This window comes from Oryctolagus cuniculus, chromosome 1 (assembly GCF_964237555.1).
Source record: "Oryctolagus cuniculus chromosome 1, mOryCun1.1, whole genome shotgun sequence".
Taxonomy (NCBI): domain Eukaryota; kingdom Metazoa; phylum Chordata; class Mammalia; order Lagomorpha; family Leporidae; genus Oryctolagus; species Oryctolagus cuniculus.
The window spans coordinates 129,649,769-129,661,249 of NC_091432.1; positions in this window are offsets into that span (position 1 = coordinate 129,649,769).

Consider the following 11,481-nt stretch of genomic DNA (forward strand, 5'->3'; position numbering starts at 1 on the left):
AGCTAGGGATGTGCCATGTGACCAGAGGGTTAGGGATGGGCTGCCTTCTTCAGAGACAGATGCTGAGTTGGTGTTTGGGGCATGAGATGTTTATGAAATAGCAGACTTTGGAAAGAAGCAAGCAGCACTGTGAAGAGAAAGATGCACAGAGATTCAGGGCCCGGGAACTACAGCCAATCCAGTGAAGAGTGAAAGTCAAGTAGTGTCTGCCAATTTCTTGCATCAGATCAGGAGAACTGGCCCTTTGTTCTGCCACATGTCAGTCACCACGTGCAGCTGCTCCTGGAAGGACATGACCTGACACAAGGCCAGTCTGCAGCTGAGGCTGTGTGGGCCTGAAGCAGCCATCGGAAGTTGTCTGCTGCTGTCACTCCCCACAACCTGGTCAGCCCTGATTTTTTTTGAAAGACTTATTCATTTTATTTGAAAGTTAGAATTACACACAGAGAGAAGGAGAGGCAGAGAGAGAGAGAGAGAGAGAGTGAGAGAGAGAGAGATCTTCCATCGGCTGGTTCACTCCCCAGTTCGCCTCAATGGCTGGAGCTGTACTGATCCGAAGCCAGGAGCCAAAAGCTTCTTCAGGATCTCCCATGCAGGTGCAGGGGCCCAAGAACTTGGGCCATCTTCTACTGCTTTCCCAGGCCATAGCAGAGAGCTGGATTGGAAGTGGAATAGTGGGTCTTGAACTGGCACCCATATGGGATTCTGGCGCTTCAGGCTAGTGCGTTAACCCACTGCACCATAGTGCCGGCCTCAACCCTGATTTAAAATGGCCGGTGGACTACAGGAAACTGCCTACCACAGCCCACCCAGCATATGGATTCTGTGGGGATCCTCTGAATTCTGTGGATCTCTCTTCCTACAGGGAAACTTAGAGAAGGGAGGTTGGTGAGACGGACCCCTGCAGCTGGTCTCAGGGCTGCATTCATTATTATTGTCTATCTCCACCATACCCCACCACTTCTGCTAGCCTCAGGATTTACCTGTTGGTGTGACCCAGATCCTCTGTCCCAATGCACTTGAGACCTTATTGCACCCCTTCTCAAATCAGGGTTATTATGTTTTTCTATTTACAGATAAACTGGGCAAAACAGTCAGGGAGGTCCCAATTAGATCTTAAATTCCATGTGTATTTGACCTGCATGCATAGTGTAACCCCTCCTGAGTATCAGATTCCGTTACATCAGCCAAAAGGGTGATTTCTGCTATAACCTGCGAGTCCCTGGATACAATGTCCAAGTGGTCTAGGAAGCTGCCATAGTTGCTAATCTAGTAGAATTCTTTCATTGTCATCTGACAAGATTATGAAACTTTGAGAAGCAGAACTAACTCTGCAAGGCCCAGAGTTGCGTGAAAGGAAGCACAGGGTCCCTGAAAATGATAGTGAGGCTACTCCTGAAGTCCCCCCTAAGTTTTGGACTCATGCTTCCTATCGGGTCGCAATGCTACAGAATGGTCTGTGATACAATGTATACAGGATATCATGGAGGACAGCACTGCATTCTTGCAGAGAATCATCAGAGCTTTCGGTTTTCCATCCGACTGGCAGCCTCTCTGTAGTGCAATGCGCATTATCACCAGTGGATCCCACTGTCATTGAAGCACTCACATTTCCTTTGCCATGAGAGTATGCTGTACTTCCACTGGAGCTTGCCACAGCCTCTACCCAATGTATTTTCCCACTGCAAATACCTCTAACATCATAGAATCTGCCCCATTACATACACAGACTGGTCAGACAACTGGCGCTCCAGCATGGAGTTGTCAGAGATCCTATTCTTACTCTTGGTTCTGTTCAAAGCTGGCAGTTTTTGTGTCACCTAGTTTACGATCCTGAGCGGTATAGTCAGATGCAAAACATGCTGTTCCTAGAACCAGAGAGGTTGACTGGATGCAATAGTGTGGTCTTCTTGGTAGACTATGTAAGGTGGAATGACTTACCTTTTGCTTTGGAACAAATATCCCAGCATGCTATTGAATCCCTGTAATATAACAGACATGGCTGGTCCTTGAATCCCTGAAGAGTTTATCCCCATTCAGAGTCCAATTGGCACAAAGTTATTGATACGATGGATCAATGTAATATTTTGCAGAAGGTCCAGATGATCCAGACTTCTTCACACTGTCTTATGACAGAGGAAGGAGGGTTAACAGAGCCCTGGTACAAAGCCATGATAGTCCATTGACTATCTCTTGTGAATAAAGTGTTTCTTAACCTCTTTTCTGACTGGTTAGAAACTAGGACATTGGCCGGCGCTGCGGATCACTAGGCTAATCCTCTGCTTTGTGGCGCCGGCACACCGGGTTCTAGTCTGTCGGGGCGCCGGATTCTGTCCTGGTTGCCCCTCTTCCAGGCCAGCTCTCTGCTGTGGCCAGGGAGTGCAGTGGAGGATGGCCCAAGTACTTGGGCCCTGCACCCCATGGGAGACCAGGATAAGTACCTGGCTTCTGCCATCGGATCAGCGTGGTGCGCAGGCCGCAGCATGCCAGCTGCAGCAGCCATTGGAGGGTGAACCAACGGCAAAGGAAGACCTTTCTCTCTGTCTCTCTCTCTCACTGTCCACTCTGCCTGTCAAAAAATAAAAAATAAAAAATAAAGAAACTAGGACATTGATCAAAAATGTCAAGCTGGTAAATCTACTCTTTGAAGTTTTTATTGCTAATCAGGCAATGAGCTATCAAGTTCTGGAACCTGATTTGTTGAGCTCTACAGAAGTAGACGGTGTGATGGAGATTGTGGTGCAATACATACCATTTACTATGGATCAGTATCAGCGAAGGGAATGAAATGGGACTGGGGAAAAGAAGCTGAACTGCACTGAAGACCCAATAAGCAGCAGAGATCCCTGCAGGAAGTGTTTCTTATCAGCTCCTTCCATGTTGGGGCATGGTGACCAGGCAGTTTTATATTAGTCACTATAGGCAAGTCGCCTAGGAGGGGCATGCCATCATATAAGCTTCCCTCTGGGCCTGAGCAAACCATTGAAGTTGCAGGTGGCTGAGAGCTTTCTGCTATCTGAATTCAGTGCTGTATCACCTGGGGTCTGCTACGCTTAGTGAAATAAAGCAGTCCCAGAAAGGTGAATATCATGCGTTTTCCCTGACCTGTGGTAACTAATAAACAGAGCACAGAAAAAGGACTGTCTGTGAGTTGTGGGCGACAGGGCCCGTCTCTCACAAGATGCCGCTGAGAGGAAGTGGAAAAACTTGGAACTGAGAATGGAGTGTTGCCAATGCCGAATGACTGGGAGCTGACCTTATCATCGATTGGAGGAGAACTGCGAGCACACCGCGTGGACTCAAACCTGATTGGTCTGATTGCAGCATGAACTGAGGGACAATTCTGATCGGTGGAAAAGGACTATATATGGAAGACAATACAGTGTAGAGGCTCTCTCTCTTTTTTTCCTCTTTTCTATCTTTCTACCCTGTAACATTTTCTATTAATAAAGCCCTACTGAAGGGGAAGCAAACAGCGTTCGGTGTCATTCCTCCACGGACGGGAGAGCGACAGTGAGTGAAACTGACGTTTTCAGATTTGATTATTGTGTACAGGCCTTGTCTATACTCCTGAGAAACAGTGACTTGTTTCTACTTCACACTTGTTGAATTCTGTATTTAATGGAGGGTTAAGCTGTGACTATAAAGCAAATCAAAAGTATGTCACTGAAAAACTTAAAATGAAAATAAGAAGGAAGGAGGAGAGTGGAAGTGAGACACGTGAAGTATCATTATGCCCTGAAAATTGTATATATGAAATACAAGAGATTTGTTCCCATTTTATAAATAAAAAATTGTAAAACACATGCAGAACTACCATGTATCCAGAATTTTGATTATTATTTAACATAAAAACTCTTATCAAGTCACAGGTCATTGGTATTGTTTATACTTGAAGCAATACAGCCACAAATCCTATTGAAAGGATATATAAGCCAAATATCTCCATGTCTTTCATGGTCTCAGAACATCTCTCTCTCCCAAGCAAACTTACCTTGAGCAAACATATATGGCTAATGTTTCCAATCTGTGAGAAGGGCGACTCAAAAATAAAAAAAAAAAGGATAGTCCTTGTATCTTGTCTCTAACCTTACATCTCTGCCTAGAAACCTCACCCTTGATGATAAGGGAATATGACTGTGGAGGGTATATTGAGGACAGATGATAAAGATTGCTCATTGCCAGGTTATGGAGGACTTTGTCCTGCCTCACTAGGGAATGGAAAGTGTGTTTGTATGGACATGGCCAAAAATTAAGTTCCTGCTCTTTTTTTTTTTAACAAAGAAGTATCAAGGCCAGCATTGTGTCATGGTGGATTAAGCTGCTGCTTGCAATGCCAGCATTTGAGTGCCAGTTCAACTCACGGCTGCTCTGCTTCTGATCTCTTCAGCTAGAATTCTACACTTAGTGAAAATATCCTGCACAAATGAAGATAAAATAAATATGTGTCCACATAACAAAAAGGAAGCTATTTTAATCGTTAAATGATTAGCATTAATGTGAACAGGTGTTCTAGCACTGTATCTAATACTCATTAGTCTATATGGGTAAACTATCCTTAACAAATGCATAATATAAGCAAAAGCTATTTATTAACAGCTCAGAAAACTCTTCATGTGTGTTTCAAGGTATAATTATAAACAGGTTTAAAGTAACCTGGCATGACACATGTGAAAGGGTAGAGAGTTAATTAGTAATTATGTTTCATACCCTATACCTTGTGCGGTTGTGTGAGTGCAGTCTGTTGAAATCCTTGCTTAGTGTAGACTAAATTGATCTTCTGTATATGAAGGTAATTGAAAATGAAACTCGATGAAGGGCGGGATGGGAGAGGGAGTGGGAGAGGGGAGGGCCACAGGAGGGAGGGAGGTTGGGGGGGGAAGCCACAACAATACAAAAGTTTCACTTCGTAAATTCACATTTATTAAAAAAAGTAATTGTGTTCCATGAAATTCTGGAAAGTAAATAAATAGATGGAAATGTAATAGGGATATTGACTTCATGGAACAAAATGCTCTGCTCTGGCAAAGTGGTTGTGAATCGGGGGAAACAGGGTTTAATTTTTATTCCAGGTCCTTACCTCTACCTAAGGAAACATTCGAAGTATGGGCAATATGCAGTACACAACGTTTATTTTAAAGGTGAGAAGCAAACACATACAGATGTGAGAGTAGGTGAGGAGTAGACCAGAAGGAGAAAATGAATGAAGAAAGGGAAATACGCTGAGGACGCCTTGGCACTCCTCTCATCTACGTCTGCAGACAGAGAAGAGAGAGCCCTCCCAATTGCTGGTCTCTTGTGAAGTTGGAAGGGGAGTGGCTATTCAGATGGCACCTCCCACCTAGGTAGAGGAGCTCCATCCTGAGAAGGGGGTGGTTTGTGGCTTGCAAGCAACCTTAACTCTGTGGTCCTAACTGGCTACCCCATATCATCTCCCCTCCCTTGGAGATTTCTGACCCTTAGTCTTAAGGGGGTGCTGAAAGATCCATCTTCTCTATCCACTTCCTGCTGGTCAGGGTGGGGTCCCTGCCTAGCTTGGGTTCAGAAATCTTTCCTATCATATCTAATGCTTTCATCTCAATAGCTTTAGCAGTTTTCATCACTCACTGCCAATGGCTGTGGCCCCTCATGGTCATCATTATTTTGAGAAGCTGCTGAATTCTGAAACAGACAAATTTATCTGTCAGGTTGAACATCATTGGTGAAAAACAAATTGCAAGTGGAATCCCCTTTAAAAAAGGAAAAGTATATTTTTATTGTTTCCCAAATGGTGGGCATTGGTAGTCTTCTTTAACTCAAATTATAGAACTATTTAGCCTGGGTATAGAATTTGTAGTGTCTCTTTTAGTGAAAAACCTGCTGTTAAATATGAGTAGTTTTATTACTCACTGGATATGTTCCTCTTTGTTCTGTTGGTATATATTTCATGGCTAGTTGGTTGTCTATGACTGCCTTACACAGATCATCCACAGACTTTAGTACTTGCAGTAGAAGCTGGCCTAAAGTGTAGGCTGGGTCGCCCCAGGCAATGGACCAATATTTAAAAATGGTTTTATGAGGCATAGCAGTTCCCTTTAGTATTATTCTAGAAGAACTCACTATGCAGGTTTTCTGCCAACAGCAGCTTCCTGAGAGTTTCAAGAGATAGGTAAAACATGTCTGCCACAAACTGCAATAGCCTTACTATAGCAAAAGTTAAGGATTTGCTTATCTTTTGGCCTTTTGAAGACATATTTGAGATCTTTAATTTGTTCACAGAGTAGGCAAACTTGTCCTCTGTGTGTACCTATTAAGGCTCAGGAGGTAGAAGCTTAATCTTTGAGAAATGTACCCAACTTGGAATGCCTTGTACTTAACTGTAGTAAAAGTGCAAAGTAGCACCTGGTAAGATACCTTTTATTTAAGCTGCAATTGGTCTGAGGGTGACCCTTCCTTCCAAGTCTTTAATAAAACTATGTCTCCTGGGGAGATAGTCTGTGGCAATTTTTGGGATGTGATGCTGGGAGAGTTTCATTATCCTACTCCATCAAAACCTTTTTTATCTGATTTAAATGAAGAACATACTTTATCTGATCTTGAGTCTGAATCAAAGAGGAAGTGAGAGGTGAGGAAGCGTCTTCCATGCATCATTTCATGGACTTATAGCAGCTTTAGATGTCATTCTCAGCCTGAGAGGGGCAATAGGCAATGATTTAAAACATATTTCTGAGGTCTATTGACAAAGCTTAGCCAGAATTTTCTTAAGACTATGATTAGCCTTTTCAATTTTACCTGGTGACTGAGGTCTCCAAGAGGCATGGAGATAATAAAAAAAAAAAATCCTTTTGAGCAGTGTCTAGGTGTTGAGTTACTTTCTCTAGGATGGTATGTGATGGTATGCAGTACTTTTCCTTTAAATGACCAAGAGACTATTTGCTTCAAAATTCCTCTTCCCAGATGGGTAGAGTCATGTATATTCTTAAAAATCTTTCATTGAAAGGGCACCAGGAGCATGACTTTATGATAATAAAAGTGCCTGGTATTTTGTGAGGCACACTTCTGTTAGTCATTGATGTCCTTCAATTTCTAAAACCTCTTGCACAAGGTATGGTGTTTGAATTTTGAATGGCTGGCCTAGAGTCAGTTTAGAGGTTTCTTTTCCCAGCAATACTAGCAGCAACAGCCCTTAAGCATGAATGCAGGTCACCTTGTAGCCACTAAATCTAACTGTTTAGAAAAATAGGCCATCGATTGTAGAAGTGGACCCAGTTTTTGAGTTAGTATTCCTAGAGCTACCCTTGTTTCTTTGTCCAAGTTATGTATTCCTAGTGAGAGATTCTGTGTATAGCTCTTTACTCTGAGGGGGAAGATTTCGGGAAGCTTCCTTGTCCAGTAAATTGGGTCTATGTCAGGACCCTTTAAAACCTCATATAAAGCTTCGGCTAGCCATGCAAATCCTGGAATCCATATTCTACAAAAGCCCTTTGTCTGTGGTAGCACTGTGCATAGTACAGCTTTCTTTCTCTTGAGTGAAAGAACATGCTTTCTTGGGGTTAAAATACACCTTAATTAATTTGCCTCTTGTTTAGAAATCTGAGCTTTAAAAAAAAAAACACTCTATCTCATGTTCTAAAAAGTTTAAGACCCAGGTGGTTTTTTCATCTGCATCTTCATTGGAGGGGCCTTAAGTTATAGGATTGCTCCATTCTTTTTTTAAGATTTATTTATTTATTTGAAAGTCAGAGTTACAGAGAAAGGAGAGGCAGAGAGAGAGAGAGAGACAGAGAGAGGGAGGTCTTCCACCCACTGGTTCACTCCCCAGATGCCTGCAATGGCTGAAACTGCGCCAATCCGAAGCCAGGAGCCAGGAGCTTCTTCTGGGTCTCCCACATGGGTGCAGGGGCCCAAGGACTCGGGCCATCTTCTCCTTCTTCCCAAGGCCATAGCAGAGAGCTGGATGGGAAGTGGAGCAACCAGGTCTCAAACCGGTGCCCATATGGGATGCTGGAGCTTCAAGCTGAAAGGAGCCAAGAGCCACCATAAAAAAATGGGGCTCCTGAGACAAACCGTTCCAGAGACGGCCTTGGGAAATGGGGAGTAAACCGGTTCACAGAGAAAGCAGTCAGCTACTGACCAGAGATACACAGAACACCTGCCTTGTAGATAAGCCCCCTTCCCTACGCTTGCTCAAGGTTAACTAAGAAAGTTACAAGGCACGTAGCAACCTACTCCTGTCTCCTAGAAACCCCCTCTCCTAATGTATCCCTTTGACCTAGTACTTTTCTATCGACATTAGCACTTCAGACTGCCATACAAGGCCTGCTACTGAAAATTATCCAATGAACTTACGCCAGCCTATAATATGTTAATTTTGTGGTTTTGCCCTTTAAAAGCTGTGTGAGATAGCTGCTTGGGGCTCCTCTCACTTGCTTGCTGCTTGCAGCAGTAGGGGGCCCATTTGTACAAATGAAATAAATTACCTCCTGTTCTATTGCATCGTCTGGTCCGGAGTCTGTGTTCCTGGGGTCGTCACAAGAGGACACCGCTTTTGGGGTCCTACATCTGGGGGCTCGTCCGGGATTTGGGGGACCCCAGACTCCCACACTCCATCGGCCAGACGGAGGTAAGTTTGCTTACTTGTGTATTATTGTAACTGTGGTTTGTACTGTTTGTCCTTGTCTGCCAGGACGACGTGGAATCCGTCCTGGGGCGCCTGTACAGGCTCAGTACTGACTGGACCAAAGGGGAGACAGACGTGTCGTGAGGCCCCTGGTCCAACCCTGGAGGACGCTCCAGTGGTGGTCTGGGAAGGAGGGAAAGAGAGTGTTTCCCTTCTTCAAAGGGAGAGCCTGGCCAAACGGCCGCTCCCTTCTGAAATTCTGGTTTTGGTTTTGTCTCGGTCTGTTGCTGCGCGGCTTGTGATTTCAGACGTGTCCTGAGACCCCTGGTTCAACCCTGGAGAACGCTGGTGGTCTGGGAAGGAGGGAAAGAGGGAATTTCCTTTCTTCCAGGGGAGAGCCTGGCTAGACTGCCGCTCCCTTCTGATAGTTTCGGTTTTGTCTTGGTCTGTTGCCGCGCGGCTTGTGATTTGTGTTCTGTGTCACTGTTTTTGTTGTCCTTTATCTCTTACTGTCTCCCCCATCTGTTTTTATTGTTGTGTTTGATTGCTAGATGTATACTTGTATGAAAAATGTGTATTGTATTCTTATAATGTGTTAATTATGTCTACCTCTCAATGCAACTCTAGGGCCAAATGTAGGGACAAATTTTTGGGCTGGAGAGGCTTGTACCTAGATTTGGCTCTGGTAACCAAGAAACTTTGCTGCCGAATGACCTTCTCCTGCTCCTTGGGAGCCTGGCCAGTTCCCGGGGAGGAGGATAAGGGAATGTTTTCTGATAAACAGGTGGGCATGCTTCATGTCTCGGCTCTCTGGCCAAGACCCGAGATGGGACGCACTGCTTGCCTAAAATCTTGGCAATGAGCCACCCTTGTCCTTGGAGGCTTTAGGGGGGAGCCGGAGCAAGCCTCTGCTGCTGCTGTTTCATCCTGGGGGAACACGCAGTCAAGCTGAATGTTAAATGTGCCCGTAATGATTACATGATCAATTGGCTACTGTGATTGAGGTGTTCTGTGACAGTCCCTTTAATAAAAAATTAACAAAATGGATTAATAACAGGACATTCAGGACCTGACGCTCTGCTTGGTATGTCATTACAAAAATCATCAAGGAGGGCTATGCCTGATAAATGAGGGTGCTATAAATGTGGGCAACAGGGACATGTACAAAAATTGTCCAGAAGTCAAAAATCAAAATAAGGCTCTTCCTGGGATTTGCTTCCAGTGCTAAAGGGAAAGGCATTGGGCCAATAAGTGTCACTCCAAAACTGATAAAGAAGGTAATTCATTAAAAAACAGAGTTCAGGAAACTGGAAGCGGGGCCAGCCTCAGGCCCTCCCTACAGGGATCAGTGGACCATCTTGCTATAGTATCATTAAAGCAATAGAGCCATGTTTATTGCAACATTCTGTTAATCTATGCTCCTTTACCATCTTTCCTGTAAATAATTTTAGTGTGCACTACAAGGCTTGCAGCGTATTTCTTGCAGATTAAAAGTAACTAAGTCTGTGCACAGCAGACAGCTAAAAAGTAATTTACTGTCACAAATTGGCGTAGTTGGCAGGATCTGCAAGTATGCAAAGCAATGCCTTTCTTTAAAAGAAAAACTGAAGTTGCATGTGTAACCTGTGATGTTCCTGGCTGAAAAGACCTTCAGTTCGCCTCTTTGGTGAAGGAATGGGCTCTCTGCTCAGAATCGAGTGAGAATTGGGATGGCAAGTTACAGAGTGCACAGCCTCCACAAGTTATTGAGGTTTTGCTATCAGTGCCGGTGGAAAAGGGGGATGAAGTATAGACTTTGGGGAGGTGAGAATGGATTTTGTTATCTGCATACTGATGCATGTGTAAGCAATTGGAAAAATAAGTACAGGATAAATGTAAATTGAGAAAAAAAAATGCTGCCCTTTGGAGTCAAACTGCTAGGTAGTGGTAAAAAATTATATCAAGCTCCTGTACTGCTGCCAGGGCCAACTAAGGTTATTCAGTGTAAACAATACACAATTCCAGGTGAATATAAGGAAATATCTAAAACAGTAAAAAAAAATTATCTTAGTGCTGGAGTGATGATTCCTATAATCACTAAAAGAAATTATCTAATTTGGCATGTTAAGAAATCAGATGAAACCTGAAAAATGACTGTGGATTACAGGGAATTAAACAAAGTTACTCTCCCATTGACTGCTACAGTCCCAGATACCATCATTTTAATGTAAAAGGTCACAAACATAAAAGCGTGTTCTTAATAAAAAAAAATTAAAAAAAATACTTTTAAAAAGATATAATTTATAAAAATTGTTTATCTTAATGGCTGGTTTATACTGGAATGAAAAAAGGGGGGGGGAGAAGAGAAAGGTTTGAGCAAGTTACAGAAGGTGTGAGAAAGTCGCAAAATGTTATGGAAAGAAGAAATCTTTGGTTATTTTCTTTGACATAAAATCAAAATCTGATCCTCTGTTAAAGCAATGAGTTAAAGTAATCTATTATGTTCTCTTGATGTCTCTGTTAAATTCTAACTGCTTAAAAACAGCTGTAAAAAGAACAATGGTGAAATGGAGGGATCCTATCACCAATCAATGGAATGGACCTGATCCAGTACTGGTATGGGACAAGGGCTCCTAAGGGATGGGTTTTTCCATGTAACCAACATGCCTTTCTGCAATTGCTCCCTGGGCCGTGTGGCCCTGATGCTAACATCTGTATTTACAACAGCGGATAGAGCACGTCAGTGGCGTGCTTTACCTGAAGACTACAATAACAACGTCATCCTAATAGGACACTGCCCTTGCCATGGCTGCATCAGTAGTAAGTGTTCCTGGACTGGCATTTGGAAATAATCGTGGACTATAAAGGCTTACATGTTTGGTGACCAAAGCAATCAATCTTAC